Here is a 14,827-nt window from a genome sequence, read left to right on the forward strand (position 1 = left end):
CAGAAAGGTATATTCAAGAGGAAATATTGCCTTGGCATTTCTAAACAAATTTTGTACATAAGTATTGGTTATGTCTTTGCTGGAAAGAATCATGTGACTTGTGATATATTTTCTCACTAATAAACTCTAAGTTTATTCTGAATTTAAGTATTTCAAGTATTCCTTAAAGTGCTATCTTCAGAATACTATAGAGTTTCATTAGAGATGTTCATCTTTAAGTTAATTTCCACCAATCATTTTGGTAATATTTTTTAACTTTTTAATATGAGTGGAAGTTTAAACTGGTATAAATTTATGAGATAGCAATTGAACAGCAAAATAGCTTTACTTTAAAATAAATATTCCTTAAAGTGTTCTCTTTAGTGTTAAATGATTTTTCTATGTATTTGTTTTTTCCTCTCTTTTAAAAATAAAATCATAAAGATTATGGCCACAGGTTCTCTTGTTTGTTTTTTCCCATGGCGCCTGATGCAATGTTCTATCTGTAAATACCAAGTCCACACCTTCCCCCTAAATAAGTGTAATGAGTGGCTTTATGTTACTGTAACTTCTTGGCAGTCATCCTTACCCATAATGATAGTCACATTTGCTTTTAGAGGTGTAATAAATATGTATTTAGAATTTTAAATATTCTTCAGTGGTAACTCACAGATTTAAGGATTCCTTTAGCAACCAATATAGTTTAGTGAGCACAGCATGGCATTTCCTGATGAAAGTACAAATTCACAGCCATGAAGTCAATAGGGTAGACATTCACCAGGCAGACCAAGGGTATTGCTGCAGAGACCAAAGGGTCAAGGAGAGAACAGAGACCTACATGGGGACTGTAGGTCATATATGCCATGTAATTTTCTCTTACCTGTCAATCCACATGTCATCCTAGAGGGGAGCAGGAGGAAATTAAAAATCTGAAAGACTGGCCATTTATCCAAGTGCTACCAACTCATATAAAGAGATTGGTAAATTTGTTTCAGAGTGAGATCCTTTTTCCTCACTATGCAACATGGAGGAAGCTTATGAAAATCAGTGAGGAATAAATAAAGAAGCTCCATTTATGTAAATCAATATCTGACCCCAAGACGTATCTATACAACTCCTCCTGCATATTTATTATATTTATGACTATTTGCCTACTTAAGGAATCCATGACAATATTTCTCAAAGTTCAAGTCCCAGACCAGTGGCATCAGTATCACTAGGGAACTGAATTAACAAGATCCTCAGGTTACTTTGCCCACATTAAGGTTTGAGAATCATGGCTCTCCATGGTATATACCAGAACTGTGAAGGCCTAAGTGTTAATCCCAGAATTTAATTTATGGATATCATTTATCTTTCATACACCTTAATGAATAAACAGCTTCATGGATACAGCTTTTTGAGACAGACAAGTAAGAAAGGCAGTTGTACTTTGTTTCTGAAGTTGTGGTTAGAAAAATGGTACTTTTTGAGTATTGCAGATTGCAAGTGCACATTTCTGAACGCATCTGAAATCTCAGCCTGCTATTTTCTACGAACACCCACTGTCACCAAGGGTGGTAACTCGCAAATTCAAAACCTTCTTCATTTAACTCCATTGTTTCTATCCTGTATTGGGTCTGCCAATCAAAGCCACCCCTTGGGTAGCACAGTTAGTAAACCAGGTGGTCCATTCATTCGCTTAAACAGAAGTTGTTTCAAAACTATTGGAAGCGTTCCCATCTTTCTACTTCACACATACTCAGAAAGGGATGGCATCCATATGCAGGGCACAGCTTTCTTTTGAGGGAAATTAAGAAAAAATAATGCTAACATTGCTTCAAATGTTCTCCCATAGAATATATCGTTATGTAAACATGCTTTTAATGGAGCAGTGGAAGACTGGTAAGTAAAAAATTAAAATTGTAGTGCAGTAAAAGCACGATTCCAAGAAAGTATAAAAAAGGTTTAGGGTACAAAACGACTTTTCAAGGTATATTTGGAGCAATAGGATGATCAAGGAAAGGATAGGTCTGCTTTTGGAAAAGATGGTGCAACGTTGGGGAATGGAAAATAAAAGTGGGAACCCTTTAATTCCTATTGGGTTTGTTTTTGGATGTCAAGAAGAATGATATTCTGACTGCAAAAAATAAAATAAATAGCAATGAGAGGGAACTGTTGCCCAAGATGGGTAAAGAAATTAGAAAGTCCCCAGCTGTTCAGAATTAACTCTCTTGATCTTGATAAATTACATCTCAGGACACTAATAAAATTGGCAAACCAAATGGCAAACCACTATGGGTGGTCTGGAAGATTGGAAAAATGTAGTTTTTATTTTCTAAAGGAAAAATAAGGTGTGGGAATAAAATTTTAAGCTTCTAAATAGTTATTTAACCTTAGAAAATGCAATGCCAGAAGAAGTTGATGAAATATTTTGAAAGAATGGGAGTCAGTTGACACAGGTGCTTTGATAAGACTAATGCCATCATGGCCATTACATACGGTTAGATTGACAGATGGAGAAGGCAAATATTTACATACTTGTTCCCAATGTTTTGAAAAAATTAAATCTGTACTTATTCTATAATTTGTCATCACATTGAGTTTCTGTACAGGATTGTTTGCTAAAAAGGGCAAAGACCACTCCTATGCAATTCCAAGGTTTGTTTTAGTATTTTCAGGTTATAACCTTCAGACTAGAATCTATTTGTCATAAGAAACATTCATCAACACGCTTGTTGTAAAAAAAAAAAAAAGTTTTTACTTCATTGTAAACTGTATTTACCTTAATAAGAAAAAGACCAATAACATAATAGAAAAAAAAATTGGCAATGAGTATAATGAACAATGCACAGAAAAGGAAATATAAATGACTCTGAAACATTTTTTGATTCTGAAGAAAGGTCATCCTCACTCAAAAGATGAATACAGATTAAAATTACAAAGGGATGCCATTTTTTTCTTGCTTAGCAAAGATCAAAAAGGTTGATGACACACAGAGCTGGCAAAGTTTCTGGGAAGAAACTCCTTCATTTTACTGATGGGAGTGCTTTATGAAGGGCAATTTGGCCATATGTACTAAAATAACAAATGCCATTTTGACCCAGTCATTTAACTTCTAAGAACTTATCCTATGGGGATACTTGCAATGTGAGAAATGACATGAGCATAGAGTTACACGCTGTCATAATATTGTAGCAGGAGCAACACTTGAAAACAAACTAAATGTTCATTAACTGGAATGCTGGTTAAATGAATCATGGTCCATCCTTAGAATACAATAGTATGTGACTGCAAAAATGAGAATTTCCTTGAAGTGATAATATGGAAAATAACTGTCAGTATGTATCATTAAGTGGAAAAAAGTACTATTCAGAAATGGTGTTAATAGTATTCTACCACCCGTTTTTTAAAGGAGAGAATACATAAACATTCATACACTCATACCCTATCCTTGGAGTGCTATTGAAGAAAGTGATAACATTGGCAGCCATGGGGACATAAAGTGGGTGGCTGAAAGATGGAGATACAAGGGAAGATTTTAACTTCGTACAAGAAAGCATTGTTTTTTCAATAAATAAAATATACTTTTAAAGTTTATCTTGATGGATTAATTTATTTTCAACCTTAGAATAATTAACCTGGTATGAACTTACTGACAGAATACTAACTCATTTTGTATAAAAGGACTGTGAAGATTCTCTTAAAATGAGAAACAAACATGAAATGATATCTAAGTGAAAGTAATATATTTACAAAATCCTCACCCATATTGCATATAATAAATATGATTATATTCTCCTGTAGCACATACTATCTTATTCTATTTCATTTTACCCACTAAGTTGATTTCATAACTTATCAATGGGTCACCAATAACAATTTGAAATACTGTTCTTTCAACTGTCTCCTCCTCAGAGTATTGAGGTTCCTTAAAAAACTGAAAATAGACTTACTATGTGATCCAGCTATTCCACTCCTGGACATATATCTGGAGAAAAATAAAATTCAAAATGACACCTGCACCCCAATGTTCACAGCAGCACTATTTATGATAGCCAAGACATGGAAACAACCCAAATGTCCATCAACAGATGACTGGATAAAGAAGATGTGGTACATATATACAACGGAACACTACTCAGCTATAAAAAAAGAATAAAATAATGCCATTTGCAGCAATATGGATGGACCTGAGGATTATCATTCTAAGTGAAGTGGGACAGAGAGAGAAAGAAAAGTGCCATATGACATCACGTATATGAAGAATCTAAAAAATAATAACAAGAAGGACACAAATGAACTACTTATTTATAACTAAGACGATTGATTTATTGAATATGTGTAAGTACATTGACTGTCCTTTATGATTGGATTACTGCATTCTGTTGATTCTTTTTTTGTAGTTGGCTTTATTCCTTTGATAACTATGTAAGTTTAAAAAGCTTAAGCTTTAATCTGTTCTTAGAAACAATAATTAGTACATATATGTAAACTAAAAAAGTGCAGTCTACTGTATATATGTATTTACATGCAATATAATGTGTATGTGCAGTCGAACTATAATAATTCTACCCAATAAAACTGAAAAAGGAAAAAAAAATAGTCTCCTCCTCTTCATCCTACTACCAAGTCCTCATCCAGGACCATGTTGCTCCTCAGCTCTCTCCATCACCTCCTGACTACTCATCCTTTTTTGGTCCTATGCTCCTCAGATTTGAAAGTTTGCCAGTTACCCCTCTTTAATGGTTCCCACATCTCTCAAAGATCATTTTTAAGCTCCTTAAAGCAGCCTACAAGCCTCACTAAAACCAGGCTTATACTTCAACATCATTGTATTTATTTTTCTTCCATCCTTCACGCCATTAATCACTTCCATATCTTGGTTCTTCTTGTTGCCTCCCTCTCTCTGGAAACCGTTTCCTCTTCCTCACACACATTTCACTTTATCAGTCCCTACTCATCTTTTAAAGACCCAGTTCAGGCCTAACATCATCCAGGAGGCTGCCTTGGGATCAGACCTTCTCAAATTTTAGTAAGTCAAAGCACCTTTTGGAGGGCTCGTTAAAATAGTTTCTTGAGGTTCACTTATATCTATTTTGAGTTGAGAGGTCTGTGGAGAAGGCCAACAATTTGCATTTCTAACAAGCTTCTAGATGATGCTGCTTCTGCTTGTCTAGGGACCACATATGGTAGCCGTGCTCTAAACAATACCCTGACTGGGATAAGTATCACTCTTCTGGGCTATTACAGCATCCTATAAGAATACGCACTACTATGCATTATAAATGCTTTTGCATTGATTGCATTAAGTACACTGAGATATATTTATGTATCAACTCACTTCTAAGAAAATTGAGAATGAGGGCCACTTTAACATAGTAGGGTATTGTAGTTAATCAATAAATAGTTTGTTAGTTGAATGAAAATTTCGTTACCTTAGTCTCATGTCTTTCTTTACTTAGGTTGATCAGAGGTATATGAAAATAAAGTTAATGTGTATTTCAGCAATACAGTTGATAAAATCTCCAAATGACCCTTTGTGGACAAGATGGAACTATATGAACAGGGTAGGAAATTAAGCAATTAGAATTTGGTAACGAATTGAACAACTGCCCAAGGAAATTTGATGGCTGAATTGATGTCAAAATAGAGCGAAGTTTCTCCTGATGTGCTGAAGGGCTCCATCTTAGGATTCACTTCAGTTTAGAAATTCGTTTTCACAACATAGATGAAGTTAAGGAAGGAAGACATATCAAATCTCAACTTGAAAAGAAACTAAGAGATTGTAATACAGTGTATGAAATAATCAGGAGCTTAAGATCACGAGTTCTCCATCTTTACTATCAACTGGATTAACTGGTTAACAAATTTATTAAGGCTTCAAGTAGTTTGGGGTTAAGAGCAGCTTTTCTTTCTTGGGGAGCTGAATGAGGGAGAGGGTAGTAGTGGGACAGAATAATTAGAACTGAGGCGGGGAGGCCATGAGTACACAGAGACAGGGTCAGTACAAATGTAGAAGCTAAAATCACTAGAGATGAACCAGAACCAGACACAGAGCAGCAATGCTAATCATGGATGTTGACTCCCAATGGTAATGGGTTTCTTGTGTATTCTCTGCCTTGATCAGGACATGGGAAGAAGCATAAGCTTCAGGGACTTTGGTGGATAAGCTTGAGTAGTGCCAAGGAAAGGGCTGATGGACCAGACCAGCATTTAATTCAAAAAAGTAGGCTACACAAGGGCAAGATGGAGAAAATGTCAATTAGAAGTAGCACGTGTGAAAAAGAATTGGTGATTTTAGACACTAATAAATTTAGCCTGAGTCAACAATGTGAGTCAAGTATTGTTAGAGTAAAGAAGTGAGTTATGGTTAAAGGCATGGACTATGGTCAGATAAACCTGGTGGTGTTTTGACGGTTTAACAAGTGTCTAGCCAGGGACTGAGTTGTCTTCCCTTCTCATAGAATGCCCATCTCTCCTAGAGTGGCAATCGTCAGACTGCAGTATGCCCCTTGAGGTACACAAAGAATTTCCTAGGGATATGTGGGCATAGATGGTGTTCTTGAAGGAAGTTTCCCTATTCGTAGCTTCTACAGGGGATTTGCCTGGGTTTCTTTCTGTGGTACATGCATCATTCCAATTATCATTCCTACTTTTTTGTTAACAACAGTCCTCCAACTTTACAAAATATAAACACACCTCCTCTGATGTATCTCAATAGCATATTTTACCCAAGACACATTTGTGCCAAATCAAAACACAATTCAAAATATTAATGACTGAAATCTTCCTTTAATCAATATACCATCATGAACTTACTCATCCATCTCATTAACGGATTCATTTTCAACAAAAATCCACTGGGTATGTTTAGTAATTATTTATCAAAAGTTACAGATATTTAGGTAATTTGGTTATTACTAGGTATATTTATTATTAATGATTGTAGACATAACTCAATCTAAAAGATTTTTTAAAATACCTAGAGCCTTACAGTCACAGAAAATTGTTTTAAATATTGAATTTCAATCCACATGGGTGTATTTGTCATACAGAAGTATGATAGAGTGGTTAATAGAAGACTTTACAGGATAAATATATATTACATTAGGATACAACTCTTTGGGGAAGTGGAATGGAAATATGATTTAAAGAATAAAGAGGAATGATACGAAACTTCTAACTATTAAAGATGAACCTGTTTTGTTTTTTAAGTGGATGATGGTAGCTATTATAGTGCTATGATATTTGGATTTTACTGGATACATTCAAAAGAGTAATGTAACACTGCTTAAATGTCAATATTTACAATATGCCAAGGGAGAAAAGAGATGTCAACTTTAAAATGTGTTAGCGGATGCTCAGTTTTCTAAACTATTCTTAAGAGTTTTATAGGCAGAATGGTCTGAACAGTACTGTAACAGATAAGTGCTTTTGGAGCCCTTCTCCTTGACTTGGCAGGGGAGGAGAAAAAATCACCTTCTTCCTTCACTCATGAGAAACAGACCAGTAAAAGTCATACCAGTTTCTTCTTGGCCAACAAATTGTTAGTCCTGCTTGAATTCGCTGATTCAGAAATTCTCAATTGAAGAAACTCTTCTCAAGTTTCTAATCTTCTCCTTATATAGGCATTTTTGCTTGGTGAATGATGAAATGTCATGACTATCTGCAATTTTTTCAGAGTGGTTTTCTGGTAGCAACTTGCTGCTTTCTTTTGAAAGAGGGGACATTTTGGAATCCTAATTTTTCTTGTTAAGGGCTCTTACCAAAACTCCAGCTACAAAAGGAAAGGTCCCATTCACTGTCTTTCTCATTTCCCATTTACTGCCTTAGGAAAATGTGTTCCCACCTTAATCCAATAGTGTTCCCAGGAAATTGGCTCATTTTTTCCTTTTTAATGAAGTGGAAAGCCAGGTTAAGAAGGGCAATTGAGTTAAACAATGCCATACAGCCAATAAGTGTCAGAGATGAGATTCAAACTTGGGTCTTTTGCTTCCCCCCCCCCATTATCATGCTACTTCAACTCAACAATGGTTTTTGGAGTTGAGTAGAGAGGGTGGAAAGTAAGAGGAGGAATTATGATTGCCCAGTATTCAAAGAGAAAAAAGTCAATGCCTAATTTCACTAAAATGTGTTACCTACAAATTTCAACAATCTTCAAAGTTTTATCACCGTCAGAATTATACTCTGGCTCAGAACCAACCTAAACTCAGGGGAATTTTAAATTTTCAATAAACCTCTGTTGTCTAGCTGCATGGTGAATGACAGTATTGTGCCTTTCATCAAATAAATTTCACCTACTATTTCTCAGAACACATTCCATGGAGATTGTAAAAAAAGTTTTTCTTTACCTTCTGAGTAACCCACCTAGGCAACAATGATTCTGAGTCTTACCAGAATAATTTCTTATGTTTTATGTTGATTTTTGTCAAGTCCTTAATTATTTAAGAGAATAGACTCATCTCACTTTTGAAAGAGCCAAAATCTTTTACAATCGTGTTACCTCTTACATTTATCTTTGAAATTTTTTATTGTCTCTTTCTAAATAGGTAGTCAAGCATTGTTTCATGGACTCATGATCCTATTTAGCCAAGTATTCAAACCTTTTCATATTTTTGACAACATTTGATATATTGCCTTTCACATATCAAATCCTAAATGAAATCTTATCTCAAGCTGCCTTGAAAAGCTCAAAGGATTTGTTCTTTCAGCTTCTGAAAAGAGAGAGATTAAAAATAATTAGGTTTATTGGTATGTTGAGTTGCATGAAATGTATCATCAAATAAGAAGAGATGCTTCCCTAGGTTATAGCTGTATGGGTCAAATTTTTATAAGTGTAAGTATTTCAGTAATTATATGAAGAAATTTGTTAATGCCCTTGCTGTCCATAGATGTCCAGGTGCCACTCTACCTAATATCAGAAGTGACAGTATAATATTATCAGTAATAATTTCAGTTATTACATTAAAATGGTGTGTGCCAAAGAAAAAACAAAATTTCCTTGTCCAATGAACTTTCATCAGATCTTTAACCATGATTATTTGAAGTTTTTGTCATTTACAGATAGCTGTTGTTTTACTCTGAGGCTTCCATGAAAGTGCTTCCCGTCAGCTATAGGCCAGAAAGCTTGTCTCCAAGAAAAAGGGACTATCTTGGAAAGGACTAGTCAGGTACTCTAGGGTGCAGGCTTCTGATAGCTTTATTTAAATAACTTTGTGAACAAACCACTGGACTAGTCAGGATTTCCAGAACTCTAGTGGAGAAGCTGATAGGTTTGTAAAACTTCTAACCTGAGATCATGTGAAACAAGAATCAGTCACAAAGAACTGAATGAGCTGATGAAGGATGATGTGATCAAGGCTTTTTTTAAAAAAAAATAATATTTTATTGTTTTATTTTCTTAAAGGAACTTCTTTTTCCTTTTTCTTATGCTATCTATAACTCATAACAATTCATTAGATTATACTGCTGTGAACAAAGATGAAACATTTAGCTTTTCTCCCTGCCTGATCCGTCCAGAATTCAAAGTCCTTATTGAATATTCTTTTTTTCATGGCAATATATTTATTTGCATAGCTTCAATAAGAATCTGTCCTTCTTGTAACATGATATAATTGAGAAAGTTGATTATATAACCAAGACTCTGACTGGAATGTCATATTTAAGAATGATGTGCACAGAATCAGACATGATCAGACAGGTTTGGAAAACCACAGTTGACTTTATGGAGACAATGCTTACAAAGCCTTCTTGGGAAAACTGGCCTGGTATCTGGCTTACAGGATGTCCAATATTGCAGGTAAATAAGGAAGGTCACTTCCTGGCAGGCCCAGGAAATCTTAGGATATTTTAAAGACTTTAAGAATAGAAGAATTTATCCAAATCTATAGACACTGCAGGAAAAATCTGATGTCAAGTTTGTGGCTTGGTGTCTTAAACTCATGACCTTTAAAAGCCAAATATGAAATTCCTTGTGAAAATTTTCAGCAGAAAGACTTGAAAAAGCCTATGTGGTCAATTACAATTCCTGCTCCATCTATGTTAATAAAGACCCCAGCCCTATTTTATAAACAAGAATAATCTTACTTTGAGTATTTTTTATCAAATGGGAAGTTACTGTATTGAAAAATTTTATGTTTCAATAGAAAACTATAGCACACTCTTGGGGGTCATCAGATTCTGGTCCTGTTCATTGCCTTTGAGCTATTTTGCATTTCTTTGTAAAGTACATGATTTTGTTACCTACCTGCAACCTGGACTGGATCCTGCTGTTGTATACATTTTGTCAGTCATTACCAAATTTTCAATTATTCCCATTTCCTTCAGTATCTGGCTACAACTTTCCAAACTAATGTTCCTAATTTTTTCTCCCATTCTCCTAACTTGGCATAACTAAGAACTCAAAGCTGACTGCCCAGATCCGTATTTAGAGTATAGACTGTCTTGTAGCTAAATTTTCTTCCCTAGGATCTAAAGAAGCCCTGAGAGTTGAAGCTGGATAACCTGATATACACTTCGAAAGACTCAGCAGCACAGCGGATTATCTATGGACAACCTTCATGCCTGGAGCTGCTGCTGTGTGGGCTACTCGGGGAGCTCACCAGAACTCCCACATCTTCCGTGCTCTGCCCCAGAAAATAACCATGACTATGGACCGCCTTACTAAAACCTCTCTGATGTCTATGCCATCACCAAAAACATTCAAACTGCAAACCAAGAAATCCATCAACCGGCCACTGCTGTCCTCACTCTATTGCCTAAAAATGTTTCCATACAACATCTAGGAAATTTCTTAAGTGCCTACCCACTGGACTCAGAAACTAGGTTTAGAGTCTGCTCCAACAATTAATCTTCAGTCTTCTTAATTGCATAGAAAAATCACCATCACTGAATACTTTTTTGATGACACCATTCAGTAAATATCTTCTCCTACCAAGTCTGAGTCAGTTCAACTAGTTTTTCAACAACAGAAAGTTTCTAAAATGAGCTACATGGACTAGCTTTCCTAAGTCGTTCAACAGGAAGCCTAGTTTATTCTTGAACAAAAAAAAAGGGACTGACAAAGATCTCCTTAACATTCTCCTTAGCTCGATTAATATTGAGACAGGTTTCTTCTTGATTACAGGCCTGACATCTCTTTTCTTAGTGCATTCACTTTAGAAAAGGTTCTATTGTAAATTCCTTCTCTGCCCTTTTGAGATGTAAATCTTTTACAACCTATGAGTATCTTTTCAAAGACCTGGGAGCCATCCTTTCAAAATGTAAACATTTGGAAGGATAGTATCCTGTCTCTCAGTCCTTGTGGGAGAATAGTAATTTACTTTCAGTAAGTGACAAGTAGCAAACACAGATGGCCTAATTACATTAACCATCCTCCCCCTTAATGTCCTCCAGTACCTCCCCAATAGCTCATCCCAAAGCTTAAAACCTTTCTTGCCTTTTGTTTCAGTGAAGGTTAAGTTCAATCTCTCTCTCTCCTATTGCAATAATTGTGAATAAAGTCTCACTTGTGTATTAAATTGTTCCACGCAAGTTTTCTTTGGCAACACTCAAAGCAGTGTGATACACACAGAGAAGGTTTTTGGTGTTCAGATACTTTAACATTTAGTCACTACCACTGTGTCCTTTGGTAGTTTTCAGTGTGGATTTGACATTATGGACAATTAAGTTTTTTACATAGTAAGGAAGAGGCAATACAACACTATGTCACATTTTTTTAATGGACCACAGAAGGAAAGTCAATCTGGAGAGGAAGAAAAAAATCCTTCCTGTCATCAATATGAGCATATTTCAGTAGGTAAGACAACACAAATTATGTGTCTAGCCTCAACCTCATATTTTAATAACAAGTTTGGAAAGCAGTAGTTAGGCAGTTTTATGTCAGATAAATAGTATACCTCCAGGTCATTTTTGAAAGCACTCATTAAAGATTAAAAGCATAAGACCCTTTATAGAAATTTTAACTGGTCCCTGGTTGTTAGCATCCAATTATCATTTCTAAAATCTAAAATCAACATATTTTGTGTCTAAATTGAGAGTACATTTGAAATCAAAATTCAAAGGCATGCCTTCTAGTGGGCTGACTGATGGGAAAGGGCTGTGATTATGCCTAATTTGCACCCTCCACATCACGATCTCATTGATTATGTTCCTCAGCTTGCTAAGGGTTCTGTGAGGTGATTTTCAAGATGAATACTGCTATTTGTAGGATTTCCTGAATAGGAATATTTCGGGAGTAAATTGCACAAACCAAGCGATGTGCAGTCAATTTTCACTCCAGCATAAACAATGTATTAGAACAGAGCCCTTAAGGCTTTCTTTATTTGGGTTTCATTACACAGCTAGCTGTTCATCAATAAGCATGAAGTGCCAAGCAGGCAAAACTGAGGCTCACAGAGGATATTACATATTTTTCAAACAGGTGCTCTGAGTTTGACTTGAGAAAACAAATGACCTGGATGGCAAGGCTTTAGGCCGTTAGTTTCAGAGGTAACCATTGCCATCATGGCCAGACAAAGAAAATTTCTCTAAATTTAGGAAATGGAGGCTCCTTGTACATCTACTTTCTTTGCATTAACTCATTCCTAAGATTTTTGTTTAAAGGTGTTTCTTTCTCTGTGTTGAAAAATGGGCAAATGTTCAAAGCTGTATACAAACTTTTTGGTTTCTAGTAGTTTAAAGTTAAGCCAAGTCCATTTTCCCATGTATCTTTAACCGAGAAAAGAAGTGTAATCGCTTTAAGCAGAGAACTATATCAGGCTGTAGGGATTAAAATCACATATCTCGTAGCAGACGAACTCTGTACAATCTTAGTAAATCAATTACGAGACAGTGACTATAGATAGAAGCTGAACAAAGAGGGACAAAGAACTAGGTAAGTCAGTAAATTATTCACACAGGTGACTATTCCCTGATTACAAGCTAGGGGTCTGAGAATTATGAGGAGAATCTTTCAAGTCACTGTATATACGATTTTATGATCTTTTTTTTACCTTGGATACAGCAACAAGCAGAAGAAAAAGGCTAAAGGAATATTTTTGAAATCCACACTCCAGAGATGAAAAACTCAGAATACGTACAGAGGACTGAAGCCAAGGAGTTCTACTGCTAGGGAAAAAGCAGCCGCCTCAGTGATTTAGACTGAGCTGCAGGAGGCAAATATCATGACTCTCGGAAACTACACACAGCAGTGAGAGTGGTGTCGTGTAGCTCTGATAAAGCAAAGTGATTAACAGAGCTGAGAGTAGCTTTCACTCTAAGCAGCAGGGACCTGTTTGGCAAGAACCAATGGACTGCGGACAAAGAAAGGCCCAAAGAAAGTTTTTAATATTTGAGAACTCTTCTGGGGTGCACAGACTAAAGTCACTTCGGTTGAGTCCGTTTGTATCAGAGCATTTTGTTATCTTTTCTCTTAAATATATTCCATGTACAGAGATAGCTAACATTGAACATATTTTTCATTATTTTAATGAAGAAACATATTTTAACTGAAGGTTATATTTAAAAGTAAAGGAATGTGCTTTTCTCTCTGAGTTATAAATAGTTACGTCTGGCTGAGAACAAAGAGTTTATGGCCTTTCCTCTTGTAATATTAAAACAAGAAATACTTAAGGATATACTTGATTCCAGATCACTGAGAATCTGGCTGAGATTATTGTTTACTGAACCAAGTAACTGTACTTCTTTGCTGAGATTATTCACTGAGTAATGAAAAATCAGTATTGATGAGATGCAGTTGCACTGGAGAATGGGCGCTGGTCAAATACCTCTGAGGACACTACATGCTAGCTAGGTAGAAGAACTGAAGGGATGCCAGAACTGATGGCTTCTCTCAATGATGATGTGCTTTGCACTCCTATGAGCACACATGACCCAAAGGCAGTGTCACTGGTCCATCAGAAGTCACACTTTGGTGCCAAGACCTCCACTGTGTCATCATTGTACTGGCTGTGTTGTTACTTGTCCTGTATACTTTCTTAAAGCTAACTAAATTTGTTTGGGGTAAAGCCTACTATGACTAGAATCTAATTGTCAGACTGAACCCAAGACCATGCCACTGGTTGAGTAGCCTAGTTTTGCACTGATGAAATGATGTCTACCTGGGACTTATACAGTACCATCTGCTCTTAGGGGTAGCTATCAGAATGGTAGATGTAAACATGTCAGGAAGAAGGAAGGCAAAGAGGGTGGAGGGTACTTTACAAATATTAATCATTTTAATTGTGGCAAAACTTTTTGAATCTCCCTCCTTTCCTCACTTAAGTCCATCCTTCCTAAACTTTCATTCTCTCTTCTCTAAAAGATCCTCACACTTCCTTTTATCCTTATCTCCTAGCAAAACATCAATTAAATGTAGACAAAAACATTAGGTTATTATAATCCTGAGAGGTAAATAAATTGAATAATTTAAGTCAATGAATTAAAAGAAAAAACTTTTCTCATAGATGTTACTTAACTTATTTAGTCTTAAGTTCCCCATCATTACATTAATTAATAAGCTGCACTTTCAACTGAATTGGTTTATTTGGTCGACTACTTAATGTTGTTGGTTCACAGGAGATGCAAAACAGGGAAAAATTCTTGAAATGGGCTCCTGCGAAAGGAGGAAAAGATAGGAACAATCAATGTGTACAGGGACACTAAAAGGAAGAGATGATGGTGTCCAATTGGCATCTTTGGAGCCCGAAGCTTTCCTATAACATCTCATTACTACCCTGGATGCCTCATTAACATCTTTATTCATTGATTTAAAAATGCGAACAAGTACACACCATACACTGGGCCCTGGGATGGGAGTATTCAGAAGTAAGTAGAACAAGGGAGATAAGTAAGAAAATGCCCTCTGCATTCAAAGAACAGCATAATG

At 35.8% G+C, this 14,827-nt stretch overlaps 1 protein-coding gene across 2 annotated transcripts in view; it reads right to left on the reverse strand.

Annotated features, from left to right (window-relative positions):
* LOC102523807 (dystrophin) overlaps nucleotides 1-14,827 on the reverse strand; it is a 647,651-nt gene that overhangs the window by 95,530 nt on the left and 537,294 nt on the right. The gene's annotated exons all lie outside the window — the stretch shown is intronic.

The sequence above is a fragment of the Camelus ferus genome, chromosome X (assembly GCF_009834535.1).
Source record: "Camelus ferus isolate YT-003-E chromosome X, BCGSAC_Cfer_1.0, whole genome shotgun sequence".
Classification (NCBI taxonomy): domain Eukaryota; kingdom Metazoa; phylum Chordata; class Mammalia; order Artiodactyla; family Camelidae; genus Camelus; species Camelus ferus.